Below are 25,606 nucleotides of genomic sequence, written 5' to 3' on the forward strand. Positions count from 1 at the left end.
TTACAGAAGTGGCATGAAGAGTGTGATTACACACGAGTGCGGAGTCATAAACTGCAAACGCTTATCACCATGACTCGATGACGCTAAGCATTTGACCACTAGCTTGAAACACAATCTTGCGAGTATGCTATAATGTTAATAAAACTAAGCCTAAAGTGGACACATACACTCACTGGCCATTTTATTTGGTAGACCTGCTAGTACAGAGTTGTGCCTGCCTTAATTCTTTATGGCAAAGATTCAACAATGTGCTGGAGATGTTCCTCAGAGATTTTGGTACATATTGGCATCCCAAAGGTGTGCTATTGGATTGAGATCTGGTGACTGTGGAGGCCATTTGAGTAACAGTGAACTCATTTTCATGTTCAAGAACCCAGTTTGAGATGATCTGAGTTTTATGACACAACACATTAGATAGAAATGGTCAGCAACAATATTTAGGTAGCCTGTGGCGTTTAAACGATGCTCAGTTGGTACTAAGGTGCCTAAAGTGTGCAAGGAAAATATCCCTCACACCATTACACCATCAGCATCAGCTTGAACCATTAATACAAGGCAGGATGATCCATGCTTTCATGTTGTTTATGCCAAATTCTGACCCTACCATCCTAATGCCACAGCAGAAATCGAGACTAGACCAAGCAACCTATGTCCAATCTTCTATTGTCCAATTTTGGTGAGCCTGAGTGAATTGTAGCCTCAGTTTCCTGTTCTTAGTCTTAGCCTGTTGTGGTCTTCTGCTGCTGTAGTCCATCTGCTTCAAGGTTCGACGTGATGTGCAGTCAGAGATGCTCTTCTTCATACCTCTGTTGTAACAAGTGGTTATTTAAGTTACTGTTGCCTTTTTATCAGCTCGAACCAGTCTGGCCATTCTCCTCTGACCCTTGGCATCAACAGGGTATTTTCATCCTCTGAATAAAAATGAATAAAATCTGAATAAAAAAATATTTCATATATACTGTTCAGCCCAAGTTAAAAAAGAAAAAAAAAGAAAAAGGGAAAACTGACAATCCCGTTACCTGTCTGAAGGCATAATTATATACTAATATATATTTATTGATCTAGATTGAGGTGTCAGTACAATTTATAGATATAGATGTATAGTATAAATTTGTACTTAAAGCGAGAAACCCTTTTAAACTACCCAGAGATTAATTATCTTAGATGCATATTACTCAAGTCACTTCAAAAATAAAAAAAGAGTAAAAGTAAAAACCATACTCATGCAACAAAGGACACATCTAATTATGATGCTTTCCACTGTAACCTCTCGAGATGCTTAGATGCTTATCCTAACTGCCAATTCATTGGCGCAATAGACTCTTGGGGCCAATTACACGTAAACACAGGGCGATAAAATTACAAGGCATTCCATTAGGGCAAATATAACACTGACGTTGCATAAGCTTTTAATTAGAAGGACGACAGAGCTGAAGAAAGGCAAGCATCAAGTATTGCATGAGAAATGTCTTCGGGCAGTGTCAGAAAAGGCCACGACCTAGCTAGGTCGCATGGCGGAGGTTGGATGCCATCCTGCAGTCGTCTCTTTGGCTTGAATGGATTAGAAGACACCCTTCACTGGCTGGCATTCTAACCCTGTCAAAACGAATCACTTCAGACTGCCTGGCCACTGCCTAGCGGGTCAGCCTAGCCTTCCGTGAGAGTGGATATGGATGTATATCACGTGATTTCAGAATCAGTCACACAAAAACACACATACATTTACATATTCTGCTGAATTTTTTTAAGTATGACTTTGGTCCTGTTTAGCAAGTCCAGAACAGATTAGCACTTATGCAACAAATGCAAACAGCTACATGTTATTTTTTTGACTACCTCGCAAAACATTTTGGATCACTTTTACTCCTGTGGGACCATCTGAAACATATTTTTCTTACACAGGATCTTAGTGCAACACTATGCTAATGTGCTAATAGATATGCTAGTTGTTCTTTCAATCAGAGCATGACCTTTGGTTGAGATTGGCAATCCTTTATTGCTAGTTGCAGCAGCTGCAATGACAATCAGACCCTCCGGCTGTTGGCAACCCGTCTGCTGCCTCTTTGCAACATCGTCACCTTTAATCAATGTTCTTGCTGCTTACAAATCAGCGAGAGCAATTAGACACTATTAGCTGGAGTTATCAAGCACCAAATGTGAGCCGTTTCTTATTCTCCTGCTGTGTGAAAGCTATAGCTCAGTCTTGACTCTTTACCTCAGTAATTTACCCCTTTCCTCCCAATTATAAGAAGCCTTTGGCAAAAACCCAAAAATTCTCCTCTGACATAGTAGCTCTGTTTTAAGAAACTAACAAGCTGCCTACATAGGTGGAATTCTAGCTGTTATGCAACTTTATATGTGACTAGGAGCTCACTAAATAGGCAACAACAAAATAGTGCTCCTCACAGGAGAATGCGACATGTTATTAGTTAGCATGTTGCTAAGCTAACAGCATATTATAAGCATAAAATGTACATTCAAGCTAACATGAATTAGGTAAAATCAAGTTTTTACATCAACACTTTTTTTCAATGAATGAAATACAAGAACTTATAAACAACATTTAATCTCATTCACCATCATTTTAAGTGAGCTTGAACGCGAAGCATTAGCAGTAACTTAAAAAAAAGGCACTATAATTTAGTTGCCTACCTGAACACTCGGAATTGCCTGTGATCTCCTAAAATACTACCTCTGTAGATAGCTTATTGTGCTTTAGATGGAGCATCAACCAAAAAAGGCTAGCAATCCATAAACTGTCATTGAGAATAGAACGACATTTATATTGTCGTTTCAAGGGTGTCTTGAGTGTTTTCGAGGTTTCGAGTTTGAAATGCCTGTCAAAGAATAAACTGCTTTTAAAGTGTCTCAAAATCAATGGTTGCTCTAATCTCTGTCTGTGCTAGTGGAGTTCAATTGCCTTGAGAGGGTTGAACTCTAGAACTGAATGGCAAAGATGAAGCCTGGAAAATGCACACATTGATCAAATCAAATGCACACAATCTTGGCTCACTTGAGTGAATTAAAAAGAGAGGTTATAATTTCTCCTTGAGTATTTTTTATGCTCTTCTCTTGGAAATGTAGCTTTTGACACAGGATTTACAAAGTATACTAGCACATGACTCCATACCTTCATCACTGCATTCAGTTGGCCTATATAAATTTGAGAACACGGTGACAACCATTTGACACCAGGTCACCATTGATCCCAGCAGCTGTTGCGGGATAATGAGCCTGAGGTTAAGTTTGGAGTGACTTGAGCAAAATACAGGTCCATATAGGCTCCATATGCCTCAGCTTGAGTTACTGACAAAACATGGGACACCCATTATGACACGCAAGTGGAAAAAGCACTCATTGAAAAACAATCCAGTCAGGCTTTTGATTGCTGATGATTAATGGAAATCAGTTTCCACCTTAAAGTGAAAAACAAAAGATAATTTATACTGGAGATACTGTTACATTATGTGTGACATAATATCCCAATTATAACTGTAAGATGATAAAGTTCCAATTACAAAAAAAAAAGCATAAGTTGCAATAACAAGAGATGCAATGGTAGGAAATAAAGTTGCAATTGTGAGAACGTGACTGTGAGATAAAAAACCTAATTATGAGAAAAAGTTGCAATTACGAGAAAGAAAATTGCAATTATGATATAAAGTCATAATTGTCAGCAGCAATTACAAGAAAACAAGTCACAATTATGAAACTGAATTTTGCAACTATGAGAAATTGTGAGAAAGTTTCAATTGTGAATTGTGAATGCCGCATTGTAAGATATAATTGTAATTACAAGAAAAAACTGGCTATTATGAAAAATTCGCTGCTGTGAAAGAGTCACACTATAAGATATAAAAGTCTAAATACAAGAAAAAAGTTGCAATTACAAAAATAAAGCTGCAATTTATGAGTCACATTGTGAGATTGTAAAAGACTAATTACCAAAAACTGCAATTAAAAAAATTAATTAAGCTGCAATTTATGATATATACTCACGCAGTGAGATATAAAAGTCCCAATTACAAGAAAAAGTGGCAATTATTTAAAAAAGCTGTAATTTATGATATATAGTCACACAGTGAGATATAAAATCCCAAATTACAAGAAAAAGTTGTAATTACAAAAATAAAGCTGTAATTTATGATATATACTCACACAGTGAGATATAAAAGTCCCAAATTACAATAAAAAGTGGCAATTATTAAAAAAGCTGTAATTCATGATATATAGTCACAGTGAGATATAAAATCCCAAATTACAAGAAAAGGTTGTAATTACAAAAATAAAGCTGTAATTTATGATACAGTATTTAGTCACATTATGAGATGTAAAAGTCCCAATTACAAGAAAAAGTGGCAATTACAAAAAAAGCTGTAATTTATGATATATAGTCATACAAGTGAAACATAAAAGTGCCAATTACAAGAAAAAGTTTCAATTACAAAAAATAAAGCTGCAATTTATGTCACATTGTGAGATATAAAAGACTAATTACAAAAAGCTGCAATTAAAAAAATAATAAAGCTGCAATTTATGATATATACTCACGCAGTGAGATATAAAAGTCCCAATTACAAGAAAAAGTGACAATTATTTAAAAAAGCTGTAATTTATGATATATAGTCACACAAGAGATATAAAATCCCAATTTACAAGAAAAAGTTGTAATAACAAAAATAAAGATGTAATTTATGATACAGTATTTAGTCACATTGTGAGATATAAAAGTCTCAATTACAAGAAAAAGTGGCAATTACAAAAATAAAGCTATAATTTATGACAGAGTCACATTGTGGGATATGAAAGTCCCAATTACAAGAGAACAAATACAATTAGTACAAATACTAATCTATTGTCACAATTGTGAGTAATATCATAATTACCTTTGATTTTTTTTGGAAACAGGCTTCATTAGAAAATTGTGTGCAGGGTCTTCAACAAATAAGCACTTGATTTTATTAAACAAGAGATAAGGTAATTCTAACCTTGAATGAGTTTCCCTAAGATTGCTGGATAATATAATCCCAGCATCTCATATCTCGTTGTAAGACTGATTGCCAACAATGACGAAAATGCAAAAACACCAGCAGCATCCAAAAGTAATGATGTTTACCACCCACTCTGTGTCAAACTAGAATTATGAATACAAGCTCTTATGAAAGAAAAACCACAGAGCATACACTTGTTTTTGTCCCCTTTGGTCACAACAGCAGCATGCCGCATGAAGTCCAACCTAGCCAGAAATATGACACGCATGTGCCGGCGTAAAATAGAAGGATTAACCATTATTACACGGGGGGCAATGTTCTGGGACAGTGGCCCCCGTATTTTTGTTCTGGATGCAAGCCTGGCCTACTTCAGCATCTTCTTTAATCCTGTGGCACACCGCCTGCTTTTGCTGTTTCCAATAACCAGCTCTAATCTCTGCAATGGCTAGACAACAGTGGCCTTGCGCTGACAGCTGGCAGACTTATACTGTCTCTAGGAAAGAGACCACACAACAGTGGGCTAACCAGCAGCAGAGGAGGTCTCGCGTAAAACCTGCCGCATCGCTAATGTTCTCGCGCTTTGTGGGATTTATCGCAGTTCTGCTATTGTCAATCCCCTCATCTGGAGGTGTTTTGCTGCAGTTCTCTAACACCCACAATACTGAACTAGATTATCTTGTGGCTAGAAATGGTTTGGATTTTGTCTGTTTAATCCAAACCATTGGATGTTTTAACTCCAAAATTTTCGGATCTTAAATGAGTCCTCTAAATAATGCTGAAAAATAACCAAAGAAATGCAGATTCAAATGCAAAGAAATACTTATTTTTGTTAAAATATGCCAGTATCACAGTTGTTAGATATAAAGTTGCAATTACTGGAGTCACAGTGATAAGAAATAAAGTCGTAATTGTGTGAACGATAAGTCACAATGAAAGAAATATTCACATTGTGGTATATAAAATTCCCAATTATGAGGAGAAAAAAAAGTTGCAATTAAAAGAAAAAAGCTGAGATTATGATTATGAAAGTTAAAACAGTTAAAGCCGTTAAAACACACACTGTGAGATATAAGTCTAAATTACAAAAAAGGTTGTAATTACAAAAAAATAAAGCTGCACTTAAGGTAAATGCTAAAATCTTACAAGCCTAAATGAGTTCTCTAGTAAATAATGCCAAAGAAATAACTAAAGAAATGCAAATTTCACATTAGAATTTTGCAGTTACAGGAGTTGCAATGATAAACTCCCAATTACAAGGAAAAAGATGCAATTACATAAAAATAAACCTACGCTTAAATGAGCAGTCTAGTAAATAATGCTCAGTAACAGTATTATATTAATACTTTTTTTTTTTGTCAAATATGCCTGAAAAGAGCCTTTGTTCATTCGCATTCACTCTCTTCCCAGCATGCACTGGGGCATGAATGATTAATGAAGTTACAACTCATGCGACACCATTGCGAATGATTTGCATATTCATTCCAGTGATTTAAATTATTTGTGTTTTTAATGAGTAATTGGATCATTATGAGTAAATAATTGAATGACTCACTCAACCAATTCAGTATAAAAGTCAGCTAAAACAAATCTTTACAAAAAAAATTGGAATATTACCGTATTATAAGGAATAGCTACTAATCTAGTAAGAGACTCTAGAAAGAGTATTTAAAGGTAAACAAGACGTCATTCTCATTCAGACTTGTTTAGAATGCTATAGGCTCATGCTATAGCGAAGGAAAAATTAGTGCATGGAAGTGAACGAATGATTCGTTCCCTTACAACATTTGGGGAAACTACGCTCAGAGAGATTATACAGCATGACATAACCCGGTTTGGGGAAAGACAGGAATAAAGAGGGGATTCGGGGAGAGAGGAATTTCAGAAAGCCTTCGACACAGTGGGAACTTTACGGGTGCTCCCTTCTTACTCCTCGAGAGCTCAAACTTGGCGTTTTGGCTGTCACCGTATAAATTCTGTGGTTGTGAGCACCGTCACAGCCCTGGCGTTCGGGGGGAATTAACGCTGAGCCACTGCAAATGACTGGCAATCCTAAGGCCTCTTTGAGAACAGGCTTAAGAGGGAAGAAAGGAAGGAGGGTGAAATGAGATATGAAGTACGAAGAAAGTACAGAGGAATATCCAATGTGCAGCTTTTTTTTTCCAGCAAGCTCTGCAAATTCAAAAGGACTGCAGTCTCTTTTTCATTATTTCTGAACATGACACTCTTTATGAGGACCTGTTATCTAATGACAAAAATCACGAAAAATAATTGCAAATTTGTTAAATGCTAAATAACTGAGAAGCTAATAACAATTAAGCTATACTAATAACTAAAGACACAAAAAAAATGCTCTGCTGGAACGCATTGTAAATAAATAGTTTGACATCATTGCAGTTTCAAATGTTCAGTTTTTATAAAATCATTTTAACTCCACATTCAAGTACACTCACCTCTGAAGCAGTGAATATTCATATTTCACAACTGAAGCGTCTGCAAAGGTATTAAGCCCATCACTACAATATAAAATATATAACACTGGATAAAAAACTTAACAGGGCATTTCATTTCTATTTGAAATATTGATTTTTGTCACTTTCAGTGGAATTTTTGCCCCAAGCCCTGCTTAATTTCTCATCCTGATAACCTTCTATGATGCATATAATAAGTGAAAATAATCATTCTTAATTTTTATAGACATTTAGTAAGTTTATATGATTTTTTTAAATTATTATAAATGAAAATAAAATGATTATTAAAATTCCATTATAGAAGGTTACCAGGGTCAGAAAATAAACAAGGTTTGGGGCAAAAATAAAAATAATATTTTGCTAAATATATGTCAGTGTACAGATTTTATTAAATTTTATATTATAATTACAGTACAGCACAGTACAATTACAGTAATATGATTTTCCAAATTACCATAATGAGAATTTAGGGTGAAAATGTGCTTTTCATGAAAATAATATTACAAAGCAAATACTATTAATATTCCAAAAAAAGCTTAATCTTTTCTGTATATATAATACATACAAAAAAAAATGAAATTTGAATACAATAAATAGTTTGCTCTTTTTGGTTTGAATATTGCATCAAACAGACAAAACAGATCTTTTCAATTAAAAATCAGGACACATTTTTTCATTTTTTTTTCATTAAAAGCAGACAGCAAACTGCGCAGATGGCCTTACTTGAGAAATGACGTGCATGTGACAAAAAAGATGGATTACCCAATTACAACTCTTGCTTCCTTTCTTGCGTGACAGTTTTGAGCTCTGACAGTGTTGCAATTTTACATTACCCTGATCGAACACAGATGATGAAGAACCTGATTGTGTCCTTGACAAAGTTTCCCACAATGACAAACTCAAAATCACATCAAAAAGAAAAAAAAAAAAACACTCCTCAAAGCACGACCATGCCAATATAGCCAAGCCAGTGTGAGAGGAAAAAAGTAAAAGCTTAAAAGAAAGGAGGAGACGGAGACGGAGACAGAAACAAAGTGAGAATTTGTAGTTGCTGCTTGAAACGGCCACATGTGGCTCTATGATCACACTGTGTTTTCCATTATAGCTGAATAATTCATCAATGCCTGGCAACAGGCTTGAGACGTTCAAGCTTGCCTGTACTTTCTATTTTAAGTCACATGAGAAATTCATGGCAGGTCCTACGAGGACCCATGGTCCCATCAGCACTGTCTATTCTGAATTCAACCTTGCCTAGATAGATGCATTTTCATGGGGGTCATTATATTACCTCCTCGAGGCCCTGTGGGCAGGTGAACGACAAACTGACACAGGAAGTTAAGGGCACACTCTTAAAAATGAAGCTTCAAAGTGACGTTAACCTGATCAAACACAGACAATGAAGCACCTGATTGTGCTCTTAACAACAGTCCTTTCAGCCCACTTTGGTTACTGTTGTTCAGGTCAGATAAGCTTTACAGAACGTCCCATAGGAATGACCTGGAGCTCTGAAGCTCAACAAGGTGTCCTGTCCATCAACAAAAACAAAATCAATCGCCTTTAGTTGTTCTTTCTACATCCTTCTTCCATTTGACAACTACACAGACAAGTAACACGACATCTGGCAAAGCCTCCACGGAGCAGATCCATTTCCACAAAGCACAGGTGAATAATTTTTGGATGCCGCCCCAGAACCGCATGCTGAACGCCGGGGTGAAGACACCATGATATATGGTGTAAACAAACTCTCTTGCTGATTCCACTTTGGTGTGTGGAATTGGAGCATCATTACAAAATCCATTTGATGAAATGATCCAGGTCTTTCTGACAGCTTCCTCGGGGGACGGGAAGTAAAGGGGTGTGGGTTTAAACTGATCTCTCTCTCACCATCTGTCGCCATATTGTCAAGAACGATCCAATAAAGGAATATGAACAATTAAACCATCCTTGGGGAACAGGCTATTTTGCTTATGATCGACATCAAAGCCTCTTCAAGTCCAAAAGTTTCTGGAATAACTGGCATAGTTTCGTTTACAGAAAAACCGAAAAGATCAACCAGCCCTCTGCAAGGGAGGCAGTGCAGAAGAAAAAAAATTATATGAAATACTACTACATAATTGATGAAATAGTGTCCAAACTGTTAATGTTTCTAAAATAAGACTGTCCAACAGCAACACTAGCAAAACATTTTCAAAGAGCGGCAGAAACTTTATATAATATATTATATAATAATATTTAAAAAACAAATATGAGGGGCAGCAATATTTGAAGAAAATTAACAATACATTAGTCAAAGTTACGTAAATATTTATCTTGAGAAAAGTAAAAATTTAAGAAAAAACTTAATTAAATTAGTAATCATTTCATTCTCATAATTTGGACTTCATTCTCAAAACATTTCTAATTCAATCTCGCAATTCTTGAAATTGTGTCGTAAAAGTTGACTTCCAAAGGCAAACATTGCTTCATAGGCTTTTATCCCAGAAACTATGTGATGACCAACCGAATGACCCTTCCACTAACCTTCCAATGTTACACAAAAAGAAAAAAAAATGAAAACGAAAGCACTACAAATTCACTTCCTGTCATTATCGCACTCATTCCTCCGGCGAATGGATATGAATTATACGACACCAGGCTAAATGGCTTTCTCTGCTTCTGTCTCAGCCAGTAAAATTGCCTGATGAAATGAGTCATGACTTTAATGCAGAACAGAGGGGAGATTGAAGTCTTTAAATTGACTCTATGATCCTCATGCGTGAAAATGAGCGGAATAGAGTTATTAGTCTCTATACATCATTACCCTTCATAGCGCCGGATGTTGCCGGGCTGAAAGTTGGAGGCGGGTTCGAAACGTGGCCTTAATATGTCATCTCTCGGGTTGGATCAGATATAGCCAATTGTAGAGTGCAATGAATAATTGATTTAATGTCAACATCAACATGGCAGCAGTCAGGAAACATCTATTAATGCCATCTAGCGTGAGATATCTGCCTCTTGTGTAACCTGTGGGTGGACGTACAACCCAGAGGGGCTATTTTGGGGACTAACATTTAAAAAATTAATCAACCTCCATCTGCCAGCAACCGATGAGTGGAAATTAAGGGGACGGGTTATCAAATACCTTCCCATCAAATCAATCTCATCTTGATAGAAGAGGACAAACAGCTTTAGGGCTTGTTTGATGCGTAGGTTGTTAATCCAATTACATAATTAAAGAGCTGGCAGAAATGAAGGCCCAATGCAAGGCGACACTGAAGACATGCAACCTGAGCCTCACAACGAACATTAGAAAGTATCCAAGGACGGTGAAAAGGTAATTCTAGTCCATGACTGAGCAGAGGAAAAGCACTATATGCCGTCCTCTGAACCCGGTGGAAGAAAGTCAGATGTCAAGGGCTGGAAGAATCTGTCACATTAAAAGTGAAGTTATTGAGAAAAGCATTACATGCGTCACATTTCCCCACGGTGCGATTAGACGGCATAGGCTGACCTGCCTCAAGCAATAAAAGCAATCTACAAAAAAAAAAACGACAATTGCAGTGAACACTGCCAGTACGGAGTGAACCAGGCACTATTGTTATACCCTAGTATTCTTTGAAGTACCATGTAAATACTACAGTACATGTATTTAGCACCGTAGTACTGTTTCTTCTGTGAAATATAGGGCATTTCGGATCAATTGAACTGGTCGTCCTTTCATTAATTTCACATCAGCTTCACAACAGCACCAAAACGCATTATAAAAGTGGTCCATACAACTAAAGCTCTACATTACAAGACTTCTGAAGTCATATAACTGGATTTTGTCAAAAATCTCAACATTCACTCTCACTTTAGTCAGCATTAGTGATATTTTAGTTAGGAATGTCCCAAGCTGATCTCAAGGATCGGGATTGGGACCGATTAAGCATTTTTAACTGATCGCTATCGGCTCTCCTAAGCCCGATCCACCGGTGATTCTTTAGCTGTCATGGCGGTGTCGTGCAATAGGTGGCGGTATGCTCTTTCAATAGTCCACCGACATTAAAAGGAAAAGAAGATGCTCAAATGTGCTTGCGTGACCCGCAAGAACAATGAGGTCTGCTCTAGCATGTCACACGCATTCAAGATTACGTGTTTAGGGTATTTGATGTGCAATTTGTGTAAGGAATCACTATACAGTAATATACTGTATTTAGTTTTATCTGCTGACAGACTATGAGACGTCGTTATCATAACACGTTGCGTCTTGCTGGGACTTGACCGATAGACTGGCATTCGCGAAATTCATGCTTTCTAAATTATCTCAATTTTTTTCCATTTATGTTGTAATTAATCTGCTTACTGAACATACAAAATACAAGAAGTTTATATTAATAATTAATAATTGTATTAATAATTTTGACCACACAGTCTGTTTACAATGTCTATCAATGTAACATTTACATCTAACGTTACCAATGTCTTTATACGGTGTGTGCGTAAATAGAGAGCACTAGGAAAATATAAGTATTGGATCAGGAATTGGTACGCAGATCCTCAATATTTAATGACTCGGATCAGATTGGGGACACAAAAAACCTTATCGGGACAGCCCTAATTTTAGTATCAGAGATACTATAAGAGCTTTATATATTTTTTTATTCATTTTATTTTTTATATTTTTAGTCTTCATTTCAATTTTAGTTGAAGTTTTAGTAATTTTTCTTGTGTTTGTGTCAGCTGTATTTGGGGGGGGGGGGGGGGGGTTGAATATGTCTATATGTTTTGTGTGTATGAGGGGGGGACTTGAATGCAAATGAGAAATTTTGCCTTACCAACAAGCTAAAATAAGTTAAAATTTTGGATTTTATTTCATTTCAATTATTTTTAATTTTCTTTTTATGGTTTTAGGCTCTGTGCCTTCATGAGATCAATTGAGTTGAGTTATTTTTCTCAACGATTTCAGTTAAGCTGTTCACAAAACTGGTCAGATAATGTATAAAGTAATAATATTTTGATAATAAAGCGAGTATAAAATAATAAATTATTAAAATAAAAAGTAGTAAATGAAAAAATGCTGGCTGTACAAGTATTTTTGTCTTATTTTACAGTTAAAATATCTACATGACAAACATTTATACAATCTATAAAATGCCTTATCGTTCATTTTTAGATATTTTAAATGGAAAATAAGTTTTTAAAAAAAGTTTAAGACTAAAGTCTCATTAAGTAATTTTTGCAGTGAAGCTGTTAACTGAAAATTATCAATAAATAGCAACTTAAATTGGGTCTGTTCTTCACACAAAAAATTATCCAATGATTCAGTAGATTTTGAAATATAATGAGTCATAGGACTATTTTTGTGGAGCTTTGTGTCGTATCTGAAGCTTGAAAGCTATATTCCTCATTTATTGTAAACTGCATGAAATAAGAGCAACCACAACATTCTTCAAAACATCTCCTTTTGTGCTACTCAGAAGAAATGAAGTATTACAGGTTTGGAACAGCATGAGGATGAATAAATGAGTGAGAAATTATGAACTAATCCTTTATTTTGGAAGCTGAGTTTGCAGGCCTCCCATACAGTGATCTTTGACCAGCAATTTATATGCAAACCACAAACATAACATACTCGTCATATGTGCTGAATGTCAAATCTCTTGTTTTGTTGTACACTATCGGTAGCCTCAGATATGCAAAATAAAGCCTTGTTCCGAGGCAATGAATAATACATGAACGATTGACTCAAAACCGCTTTTGTCTCCTTTTCATGATGTTTTAAAGTGTCCAATTACTGTACTTCGGCTTGGAGGAGGCCCAGTCCTGCGATAATACAGAGGGATCTCAAGCTCGATCATTAAACGTGATACCAAAGAGACACGGCAGCAGTTTACAAGGGCTCAATATAGAACAAAAGTGACTGGAAAAATAACATAAATGGATACTTATAGGGAGTGCAGACATTTTATATACAGTTTTAGAAAATGGACTATATGCAATAAAATAAAAATACAATAAAAAATTATAAAAATTAAATTAAAACAATAAAAATAAATTAAAATTGAAAATAAAATAAATCACATGCAATAAAAAAGTAAATAGGGTCAATTCTGATTCCATGTCGACTCTAGCATTAAACATAGGAAAGATAAACCATACAAACAAGCTTTTAAAGACGCAATTTAAAAACAGAACATTACTTGTTCTTCTCATAAGCTGGACTGATCAAATCGGACAGGAAGGTGATTATTCTTTCCCAGCTGCAAGCCTGATCTTTATTGTCTGTACTGATCCGAACACAAGAGCCGCGATGTCTTTTCCTCCTCCTCCACTGCCCACGTGCGGAGTGATCCTCTCCGCTCATCAGGAGCTCTTCGTATCTTACCGCTGTCATGAAGGCAACAATGTAATCTTATTCTGCTAATCTAATAAACACTGCGATTGTCTCTTACAGTAAGTGTGGGCTGAAGAACCCATTTCAATAATGCCCTCAAGACCAGCAATGCCAAAATTAAATTGCCTCACATCTGTTTTATTGCCATCAAAATTTGTGTTTAATATGGTTTTGATGTATGACCTTTGAGAATGGACACTGTAATAAAATTCTGAATGGTTGGTGAAAAACAGTAATCTAGTTCTCAGGATGAGAATAAGGACACTTGGTGCAATCAAGTCGCATCAGGAAGATCATATTTATGAGCTGAATGCACATGAACGTCACCACAATGTAATAATTATTCAGAGTTTCCCAGTTGGGAACGTTTCAGTGAGAAAACATGGCAGATGCAGTGGATGCAGCATCTGTAGTTGGCGGTAAATTTGTTAATGTATGAAATCATTGTTTTTTAATAATAATGAGATAATATTCTAGAAAATACACCTTCATAAATGCAATAAAAACAAAGCAAACAAAACAGACCTAATTCATCATTTTGTAGAAGTGGTATTTTTGGTAGAAAACCTGATGTTGTAATTACAACATCCAAATTCATGAATCGGAACTTCCCAGCAGGACATGATTTTAATGATATTAATAATGATATATGATATGATATATTAATATATATCAATAGGAAAAAATCCCACGAAAATGAAAATTGTCATTATTTACTCATACTCAAGTAGCTGCAAATTAGAATTTTCACACACAAATTTATTTTGGTCGATATGAGTGACCAAAGGCGGTTGATTTAACTCATTAACTACTTTGAGTCTTTTTAAAGTCAGTTTTATGCAGTGTTGCGGAAAGTTACTTGAAAATATAATGCATTACAAGATTGTATTACTCCATAAAAAAGTAACTAATTGCATTACTTAGTTACTTTTTATGGAAAGTAATGCATTACATTACTTTTGTCTTACTTTTTGTCACATGGGCTGGGCTTAATTATTTGTTTTAATCTTATATTTATATTTCTTTATATTTATATTATATTACTTATAAGTTTTATTTTTGGCATCTGTAAAGGCTCTTTCACACCAAAAGTGAAATGAATAAGCCTTAGGCTAAAGGCATTGCCTCTGCAACTCTCCCGATTTCTCTCAACACAGGGACAGGAGAGTTGTCAATGAATAAATTGGAAAACAAAGTAACTTGAGTTACATATTTTAAAAAAGTAACCGTTATTTTGTTGTAAATTTAAAAGTAATGCATTACTTTACTAGTTACTTGAAAAACGTAATCTGATTATACCCCAAAAACTGGTTTTATGTGACGAAAGATCCAAATTTCCAACACTGATATTCAAACTGGCGTGTAATTTTTGGTTGCGACACGTGCAAACCAGTAAGTTTTGGCATCAATGGTGTTAAATCTTGCACGATGCCTTGGCATGCTATTTTTGAATCTGACAACGAACGTGAACGACATTTCAATTTTTTTTTTTTGGGGTGAATACGGACTTGAATTTTTATCTGTTTCTTGGTTAAACTTTTAAAAAAATACACCTTAAAACGTATTACTTTTTTTCCCAATTCACTGCCTTGCATCATGTGTTTTTTTGTGGATTGTGTGAATCAACCCGTGTGGCTTTTTGTCCTATTTGGACAGATGTGGTCACTATAAAATTATCTCTCAAATTAAACTTTTTAAAAATTGCGTTTTGAGAAGTGTTGCACCATTCTTCACCTCACAGCCATGCATCGTGTGTTTTTAAACGCAAAAACACATTCTGTATTAAAAAAACCCTTCCGTTTTTATCCTTTTTGGACAGATGTGATTACTATAAACTTGTCGTACAGAAAAGACCTGCAACGAATCTTCAAAACATCTCCTGTTGTCCAATTACATGAAAAATATCAATCATACGGATTAAGATGCAGCATGAGAGCGAGTAAGAGATGACAAAATCTTATTTCTAAATGAACTATCCCTTTAAAACCACCTTGAAGAGGACGTCCAGAGAAGACAGTCCAGTCGTATTTAAATGATGAGGCTCGTTATTTGCATGCACGAACACCGCAGAGATAATTAAGCTCTTGTTAGTGGGTGCATGCAGCATTGTTGCAGTGCATCAGATATAAAAGCTTTTGAAGCAATAGGAACTGACTGAAATTAACAATACGGCATCTGCCGAGTCCATGTCGAACCAATGGAAAAGATGACAAGTTACAGGTCTGACTTCCCCAATCCTATATTTAAGCCCTAATTACAGGTGGGACACTACCAATTTGCCACACTAAACAGCCCCTTTTCTGGAGAAGATGAAAGTGCTCACCCAGGGCTAGAACTTGACAGGTGGTACGTCCACATCAGCCAGCCCTGTCAGCTCGGTGTACGCGTCTATCCTCGGTTTCGGCTGTCCCTCTCAGCTTCTGCGTGTGGGCTGTGCACAGCTGCTCGGGTTGAGTCGCCCAATTAAGCCTGCAGATGCTCCTGGCTGCAGCATCGGCTTCCAAGATCCCAACCGGATCGTCCCTCTTCCCGCCGTTGGATCGTTCTTTTGTTTTCTATTGTCACCAGCCAGTAGTCATCAGGTTCTCCGTACACATTGTCCCAGTGACAGGAGGGTTGATGTGTGGCTTTCTGCACAAGTGTGTGAGGGAAAAGAGAGAGCGTGTGTGAGCGTATCAGGCGGGACGAGTCGTACTCTGTGAAGAGGTGATATGAGAGCGAGCCTGCCTCTCTTCTACTCTCCACTACGGCTGTATGGCTTCAAAACTCACACTGCCAGCTAACTGAACGCTTAGGGAGCGTCTCGAAAGTGCAAACTGACTCAAAACAATCAAGAGCCATCCACAAGGAGCCAATCCACTTGGCGTCCCCAAGGGGATACCAAAAGGACTCAGTGGTTCTTACAAAAAAATTCTATGGGAATTGACTCTTCTGTATTGGTTAGTTGTGTTTGTAGTATTTTCATACTCACCGCTGACTTCACAACCCAGTCAGTCCCTCACTGAAAGCTCTCCAGGTCCATGAGGGGTTGAATACTCAAGCAAAGACCAGCAGCTGGAATCGTATAATTTTAGCAGACATGTGACCCTCTTAACGCACAATCCTTTGATGTTTTATCATGTTTTCAGTTTTTTCATCTGTTTTCCTCCAGAGTTCCCAGCAGGAGGTTAGTGGATGCTGACTGAGAGAGAGAGAGAATATTTCATCATTGTTGAGGAGTAGTTTATGGAAGCCCATTTAACATCATAAAGGAAAAAAATACATGCTTTGGTAAATCAAAATGACTAAAAGCCTACGTTGTGAGATATTACATTAGAATTATGATGTAAAAATTCAAAATTGAAAATCATAATTATAAAGTCATAACTATCGCAAAAAATAACTGTAAATTTTGACCCAATTTCAAATTTCTCATAATTATGACAGTATCACATGACATAGTATTTTGAGTTTTTACTTATTATTTAGTTTGTTGTTTTTATTTATATCTCGTAAATATGTGACCCTGGACCACAAAACCAGTCTTAAGTCGCTGGGGTATATTTGCAGCAATACATTGTATGGGTCAAAATTATTCATTTTTCTTTTATGCCAAAAATCATTAAGATATTAAGTAAAGATTATATTCCATGAAGATATTTTGTAAATTTACTATATAATGTAAATATATCAAAACGTCATTTTTGATTAGTAATATGCATTGCTAAGAATTAATTTGGACAACTTTAAAGGCGATTTTCTCAATATTTACATTTTTTTGCTCCCTCAGATTCCAGATTTTCAAATAGTTGTATCTCGGCCAAATATTGCTCATTTATTCAGCTTTCAGATGATGTATAAATCTCAATTTCGAAAAATTGACACTTAAGACTGGTATTGTGGTCCAGGGTCACATATGACTTAGTATCTCAGTTTCGACTTACCTCATAATTATGACATACTTAGCATCTCAGACTTGATCTCATAATTTTCACATAATTTGGTTTACCAATGCACGTCTTGTGAGGCTGAAACTGGCTTTCATAGTAGCTAGCTATTAATATCAAAGCTGCTAATGATATTCTGAAGAACTGTTTTTGTCTGTACAATGAAAGTCAATTGGGACCAAAAAACATTTAGACCCACTAACTTTTACTAAATGGACAAAAACACTGAGACATGTTTTCAAAATACCTTTTTTTGTTTCAGAGAAGAAAAGATATGAATAGGTAGATCCCCTATTAGCAGCTGCTTCTATTGGCCATTATATGTAAGCCGTCCGCCATACTGTAATGGTCAAAACAGGTCTGTGAACACTCGAGAGCAAGTTTCCTGTACGTCTGTAACCCTAGATATATACGCATGTATGAATATCTATACCTGCAATAGACTTAAGCAGATGTTTTTTCTAAACTAACACAATACAACAAGACGAAGCCATTAGCTAAATCGACATTTAAAAGGTACAATAATTTAAAAACCTGTAAAATTAAGTTAATATATATTAAAAACACAAAACAACACCTTTTACAAGAGGCTGCGCAATGTTGTTGCATCTTGAAACTCGTTTTTTTTTTTTTTATGTGTGGCGACACATTGACCGTTCCAAGCAGACATGGACATGTCCGCGTGTTTAGAGTGGTTTAATGTGGCATCTACCTAAACATATCTATGGAAGGAAAGCCATAGAGGATTGGAATGATAGTAGAAGCATTTATTACAACAGGAGGAAAAACAGATAGCAACAGTAAGAGGAGATGCAGGAAACTGCATCCCTAAAATAACCAGTCGCTACTGTACAATGGCCATTTTAGCTACATTCATCTGCCACGTTAAAACAAAACTCAAAGCACCACACCACTGCAGCTGCTCACAATAACGGCAAAGTATTTTTATTGGTGTAGGAGTTACACATGCACTGGGCTATAAGTGTAAGAGGCCCTGTTCACATCCTATCTGTCCTACATAGTATGCGAGATAACAATCATAAATCATAGTATGCTGAAAATAGTACACCAAAAGCATGAGCATGGGATTTTTACAAATATTTTGGCTAATATTTAAAAAAAAAAAAAAGAAAAAAAAAAAAAGTAATATTTGCATAATATATTTGAGCAACAAATCAGCATATTAGAAAGATTTCTGAAGGATCATGTGACACTTTCAAATGGAGTAATGAGGCTGAGAATTCAGCTTTGCCATCACATGAATAATAGATTAAAATTGTAATAATATTTCACAATATTACTATTTTTACTGTATTTCTGAGCAAATAAATGTGTCCTGATGAACACAAAAGACTTCTTTCAAAGAAGTAAAAACGAAAAAAATACCTCTCGGTTTTGCTGAAGGCCTCCTTTAAAGACACAAAGTCACAAAGAGACTACATAACTGAATCATAATCAGTGTCTGTCCAGAATACTCTACTGAGACTCCTTAAAGTGTTGAGTCCAAGGTATTTGGCACCTTTTTTGAAACGAGCAGATAACAATGAACACATCGCAAAGCTGTCTCTGCTGCTAATGGCTTCAGCCAGCCTTAGATGTGGGTGTTTTTTGAAACACACTCACACACCTCAGCCTGAGCATTAAAACCTCTAAGATGGCTTCGTTTGAGTGGCAGCTGTGAAAAATGGTTAGAGAACAGTGAAGAGACAGGGGAATTCTGGGGCAGCAGAAGAAAAACATCCTTTGTCTTCTTTTTCAAGGAAAAAAAGACTGACTGACCTTTCTGAGATGTGGAAGTGCCTGAGTGCGTCACGCTTTATTTGAAGCAACAAACCTTGGTGGAGGGCGGCAAAAGGGCACCTGGACGTGTTTGAGCTCCGTCCGGTGAGACCATCTGCATTACTGAGAACAGTGAGAACAGCTCGCAGCAAAATAAACTCGTGATAGGGACACTCGATGTGGCGAAGGCAAGGGTCTTCCCATGGCACTTGGAGGAGGTCACCTTGACGTGCGTGTGTGTTTTCCCTCAGGGTGCTAAACCCTGTTAAAATGCTTTCAAGGTGATAAAGTGGCCACAGAACATTGAGAAGCATCGAGAAGAGTCACGTTTGTGTGTTTATCATGCTCCATGCTGGATGGCTTGTTGCATATGGTGACATGACACTGTGTTTGGTAATCTGAGTCACTAGGGGGCACTGTGTGTTAATTAACATTAATTATTAAGAGATAATTGTAGCTCCAGTCTGAAGCATCTTTGAAACTGTAGCTAGCCAAGTTACATGCTAATCATAACTTAAAGCAGCTAAACAACAAATAGTTATGTCACTAACAAAAGATAGCTAATTACATTGAATGCATCAGATGACATTTACATAATAGTTGACATTGAAATAAGTTGAATTTATAAAAACGACCCCGTTCAAAAGTTTACATCCCCTTGATTCTTAATACTGTGCTACTGGAATGATCCACTGCTGTGTTTAGTTGTTCATGAATCCCTCGTTTGTCCTGAACAGTTAAACTGCCTGCTGTTCTTCAGAAAAATCCTTCAGGTCCTCCTACAAATTCTTTGGTTTTCCAGCATTTTTGTGTATTTGAACCCTTTCCAACAATGACTGTATGATTTTGAGATCCATCTTTTCACACTGAGGACAACTGAGAGACTCATATGCAACTATTAAAGAAGGTTCAAACGTTCACTGATGCTCCAGAAGGAAACATGATATATTAATAGCCTAGAGGTGAAAACTTTTTGAATTTGAAGATCAGGGTAAATTTTACTTATTTTGTCTTCTGGGAAACATGTAACTATCTTCCGTAGCATCTGAAGGGCAGTAATGAAAAAATATGATATTTAGGCAAAATAAGAAAAATGTACATATCTCCATTCTGTTCAAAAGTTTTCACTCCCCTTCCCTCTGCTTACCTCATCCATTGTTTTGTTTTTTGGCCGCTTCCACCTTTTTTTCAGCACACATAAAAACTACAACTGCTCAAGTGTGATTTATCATGCTCATTTTGTTTACTTTTAGTAGTTACTCCACCATCTTGGAACGGTCAATGTCTTGTTACGCACAATAAAAATCAATGATTTTCAAAATGCCACAACATTGTGCAGCATCTGTTTGTAAAAACTGCCAGAATTTAAAATTCCTTAAGAAATTGAATAAAATTTCACACATAAAAATGTGCTGGTTTGTGTTTTTAATATGCATTAACTCAATATTCCGGGGGGGCGGGGTTTATGTAAATTTCTGGGTTTGTGACGTAACAAACCCGGGAAGAAGCTCATTGTAGTCCCTAAGAGCCGTTTTTGTGGGCATTAAACTGCCAGAATTTTAAACGATATCTCCGTTTGCATTGAACTTTTAAATTTTGTTTCAGCGTCGTAACTTTGCAGATATTGTAATGCTCAAACAGCAACATTACACAATAACTAATGTTGAAAAAATGAAATCGCAATCAACCACCCCTTTAATATTCAGAATTACAATTAAAAATTTTGAAATATTTAGTAAATGTTGCACCATCAGCTTGCTAGCTTAGCTTGCTAACAAGTAGCTTTTTACCAGAGAAGCTATACTGTTTTGTAAAAAACTGTGCTACAAAAAAGTAGTTAATTTGGTAAGGTCACTGCCCACTTTTAGTCAGTTACTCCCCACCACTGATACCAGTAGTTGGAGGCTAACTAGCCAGTTCCCATGGTACTACCAAAGGAAACTGTGTAGCGTTTCATGTTTTAACATGCCATAGTTTGGCAGAGATGCATTACACAATAATACAAAGTGACATGCTGCTGTGAAATCACCATGAGGCAGAAAGGCAGAAGTGACTCAAATTTTCGATGTCGCTCAGACCTCAAGTTGACCATGCTGAACTTAGGGCGTTCTTCTCTTTTAACAGTGAATGACAGTGCCAGAGCAGGACCTAATTTGCACCCTTAGTATGTGTGTGTGTGTGTGCGAGGGGTGTGCAAGAGACAGACTAAACCAACGCCTCCAGAGGCAGTCGTGATTGAAGTCATGTAGAACGGAGCATAGCTGGAGTCCCACCGGGTCCAAATGGGCCCCACTGGGAGGCAGAGAGAGAGGAGGAGGAGAGGGAGCGAGAAAGTCAGAAAGCCAGAGGGCATCCCAATGAGAGGGAACTACCAGTGCTATTTCCAGAATTAAATTCAGAAAAGTGTTTATATGCACACACACCCACACATATACACACAATTTAATAATATAATGGTGTGTATTTGGACAAAATTGACATTTTAATAATAGAGCTGTTCAGCTTGTAGGTTTAAAACCACAACAATTTCATACAAATTAAATTCATTATTTTTTTAAAGGTTTTGTGAACTTAATTTATTACATGTTTGAGTAATTCATACTGAGAATGTCAATGTTTTCTTACACTCTAAAAAATGCTGGGTTAAATACAACCCAGTGCTGGGCAAAATATGGACAAACCCAGAGACTGGGTTACTGCCCAGAAGGTTGTGTTAAACATTTAACCCAACTGTTGGTAGAAAACAACCCAAACCCAATCGCTGGGTTTGTCCATATTTTACCCAGCACTGGGTTGTATTTAACCCAGCATTTTTTAGAGTGTACAAACTACACTTGAATTACACTTCTGATAAATAAAAATAAACACAAATGTCAATAAATGAAGTAAACGCCCTGTGGGAAATTTGGTCTTTCCACCATGCTAATCAGACGAAATAAATTACACAAATTTCTGTAGGTGTCATTTCAAACATTGGTTATTAATATAAGTTATGTGTATGATCACGTTTGAATAATTCATTCTGAGAAATTCAATGTTTTATTAAAAGGTTCACTCAAAGCAGTTATGAATATTAATTTTTCAATTTTAACTGGACTTAAATTTGAATCAAACTTCTGAATCCTGTTTGGATTCAAAACTCAAATCATAAACTGATTTTAAATTCTAAATCATTCATTTAATATTGAATAGTGAATCACCAAGACTGATAAGCATTCATTGTTTTTTTCACCAAAAGTATTTGCTTTACCTCACTTAATTTTCACAGACAGCTCTTGATAGACGGTCCCTAGCCTTGCGGGAAGGGTCAATGATGTCCACAAAGCCACATGTAAATGTCTTTCATATCCAATATGCAAGGCTGCCGCATTCCTGTTTACCATAAACAAAAAGAGCACACAAACCAACCTTCTGAGAGCACAAGGATTGGGAACCATCCACACCAACTACACACATTTATATTTAAATATTCCCTTGAATATTCTGATTGGAGGAACTATAGATGCTGATTTATCACTCCAAAGGAGGTCAAGGACCACGAGACTTGAGCTCATGAATTTCATGAGTGGGAAAAATGAAGCCATGGTCATCCTTTTTTAAAATCAAATAAGCTACAAGTCATTGTAATTCTGGACTTACACTGCAGAAGAGGTTGAGATGGGCTTTAATGTCGGGTTCACATGAGAGCATGCTCTCATGTGGTAAGATAATTTGAAGAAAGATATCATATTCAAGTCTGACACACTCTTAACCAATGCTGTGAAGTGGAAATAAGCTGACGTTGCAGATAAAGGCAGCATTGGGAATCAGTCACGCACACCTGCATTAATACTGCTGATGCAGCCAAACACTACAAGACGAGAAAGCTCTCGGAGAGCAACGGTGGCAAAATATGCGATGATCTGTTTAGAATGAATCAAGAGCAGTAGACCGACGCTTCCTCTGGCTTTGAGTTGCTACTTTCAAATAATGAATGCTATTTTCAGCTAGCGCATTACACTACAGCCACACAGAGTTAATGCATATAAATAGACAACCGGCTTCTCCTGAAGTATGATATCACCTTTTGTTCCTCTGTACGAATTTAAGGCAACACAGCCATTTATATTCATTAGAAAGGTTTCTGTTAAATGCTAACTGCATGCTATAAGCTTAAAATACATGCTAGGGGCTACAACAGGATTATCCATGGACATTTCACTATACATTTCTAGGGAAGAGCTGTACTCGGAAACTTGGGAATTTTGAGATCATGCAAAATATGAATTAGAATCTTAATTTAATGACAAATTTACTATTGCTGCACTGTTTTGAAGCTGAAACTGTACTACAGCTGCCTTTCTTCAGATGCATAGCAGTGAAAACTTAACGAAATCTTTAAAAGTGCACTTTTTCGTATCACAGCTTAATATGTACAGACAACTATAGGTCAGTCATCTGTAAGTAAATCCCTTTAATAAGTGTAAAAATTGTATAATACTGACCTGCCCAATAGCTGAGTATTGGCTCAACCAATGGCATGCGTTTGAGGGCGAGACTATCCGTTCATTTGACCAATGACAGATGGAGGGAGTCTTTGGGGAAACCTGCATAGAAGTAGTCATTCTTTTTTACAATTTCGTTAAAATCTACTTAATTGACATATGCCAGTGCTACACTGTTTGGAGCCAAAACTGGAACTGCAGCTGCCTTTAAAGGGATAGTTCAACCAAAAATGAAAATTCTGTCATTAGTTACTCGCCTTCATGTCATTCCGAACCCGTAAGTCCTTCATTCATCTTCAAAACACAAAATAAGATATTTATGAAATCGGAGAGCTTTCTGACCCTGCATATACTACAATGCAACTGAAACATTTTGTGGCCAGAAACATAGTAAGGACATCATAGTCTATGTGACATCAGTGGTTCAACTAAAATGTTATGAAGCTACGAGAATAGTGTCAGACTTCGACATTCAACGACATGAGGATGAGTAATTAATGACAGAATTTTCATTTACTATCCAACTATCCCTTTAAGATGCATAGAAAGGCTGAATGAAAACCTCAAAAGTAAAACTAATTTTGAACGTAAAAATACGTACTTGTTTCCCAGCTTAATACGTACAGACGACTATAAGTCAGTCATTTGTTAGTTGCCTCATAAAGTGTAATAATAGAGACATACTGACCTGCCTGATGCCGCATTATTAGCTCAGCCAATGGCATGAGTTAATGGGCGGTACATGTAGCCATGCATGTAGCCAATTGCAGATGGAGGGAGTATTCAAGGAAAACCTGCATAGAAATAATCATTATTTTCATGTGGTTGTGCTAGAAACAGAGAAATTATATAGAAATATATGCACATTTACATAATCGATAATCTACGAGAACCTGGCTCACGTAGCCAGATGATTTGTAACCACAGCTGACATTCAGCATGATGCTGGGACTCTGTGTTCCTTGGCTTCTTTTAACAGCACTTCATTAAAAGCTTACACATCCTGGGGTTCCAGAGCACACGACATGCCATCTCTCCGCAGTCAAGATGAATTAATATCCACTCGTTCATGCTCAAAAAACTCAAAGCCGCCTCACTGCAGTTCTGGTTAATTCGGAGACTCACTTTGATGCCTTTCTGCAAACACAGTTTTATTCATAGGGATGAATATATTAACCCCAAAATGCTGATTTATCCTCCAAGTGTGTACCTGGACAAAGTCGTGGAAATGAGCACTTGATCTGGTTCAACAAGCAGCTAAATATACAGTATATGCCCTCCCAGGACTAGTTGTCTAATGACTAACTCATTAATAAGCAAAGTTAACTTATTTAGATTTTTTTCGTATACATTTTCCTTTAGTTTTTGTATTTTTAGTGGCTGTTCGCTAATTAGCGTGTTGTGCTTTAGCTGTTAGCACAGACAAAGCTTCTCTGGAAAGCTGTCTATGAGTCATTCCCTTTAAAGCCCTGTCGCTATGTTAAACAAGTAGGCGAGCAGTACTCTTTCTATCCCATAAGGCCACATGAGCTGAGGAGATGACAGATTGGAAAAGTCAAGGGAAAAAATTGGCGCAGACCTGCTATCCATTGTACAACATTCT

General features: G+C 36.6%; 1 protein-coding gene across 3 annotated transcripts in view; it reads right to left on the minus strand.

The window, feature by feature from the left end:
* Window positions 1-25,606, minus strand: part of lingo3a (leucine rich repeat and Ig domain containing 3a) — a 46,363-nt gene that overhangs the window by 15,144 nt on the left and 5,613 nt on the right. Inside the window, exons 1-2 of one of the 3 annotated variants that reach the window (XM_058761052.1) lie at window positions 16,786-16,965; window positions 16,138-16,445 (exon numbers count right to left, since the gene is read on the minus strand). The exons of 1 other annotated variant lie outside the window; for it this stretch is intronic. The gene's annotated coding sequence lies outside the window, so the exon portion shown is untranslated. Of the gene's footprint in view, window positions 1-16,137; window positions 16,544-16,785; window positions 16,966-25,606 lie in introns of those variants that run through there. One more of the 3 variants, XM_058761051.1, reaches the window with a different exon arrangement.

Source organism: Onychostoma macrolepis, chromosome 22 (genome assembly GCF_012432095.1).
Source record: "Onychostoma macrolepis isolate SWU-2019 chromosome 22, ASM1243209v1, whole genome shotgun sequence".
Lineage (NCBI taxonomy): Eukaryota > Metazoa > Chordata > Actinopteri > Cypriniformes > Cyprinidae > Onychostoma > Onychostoma macrolepis.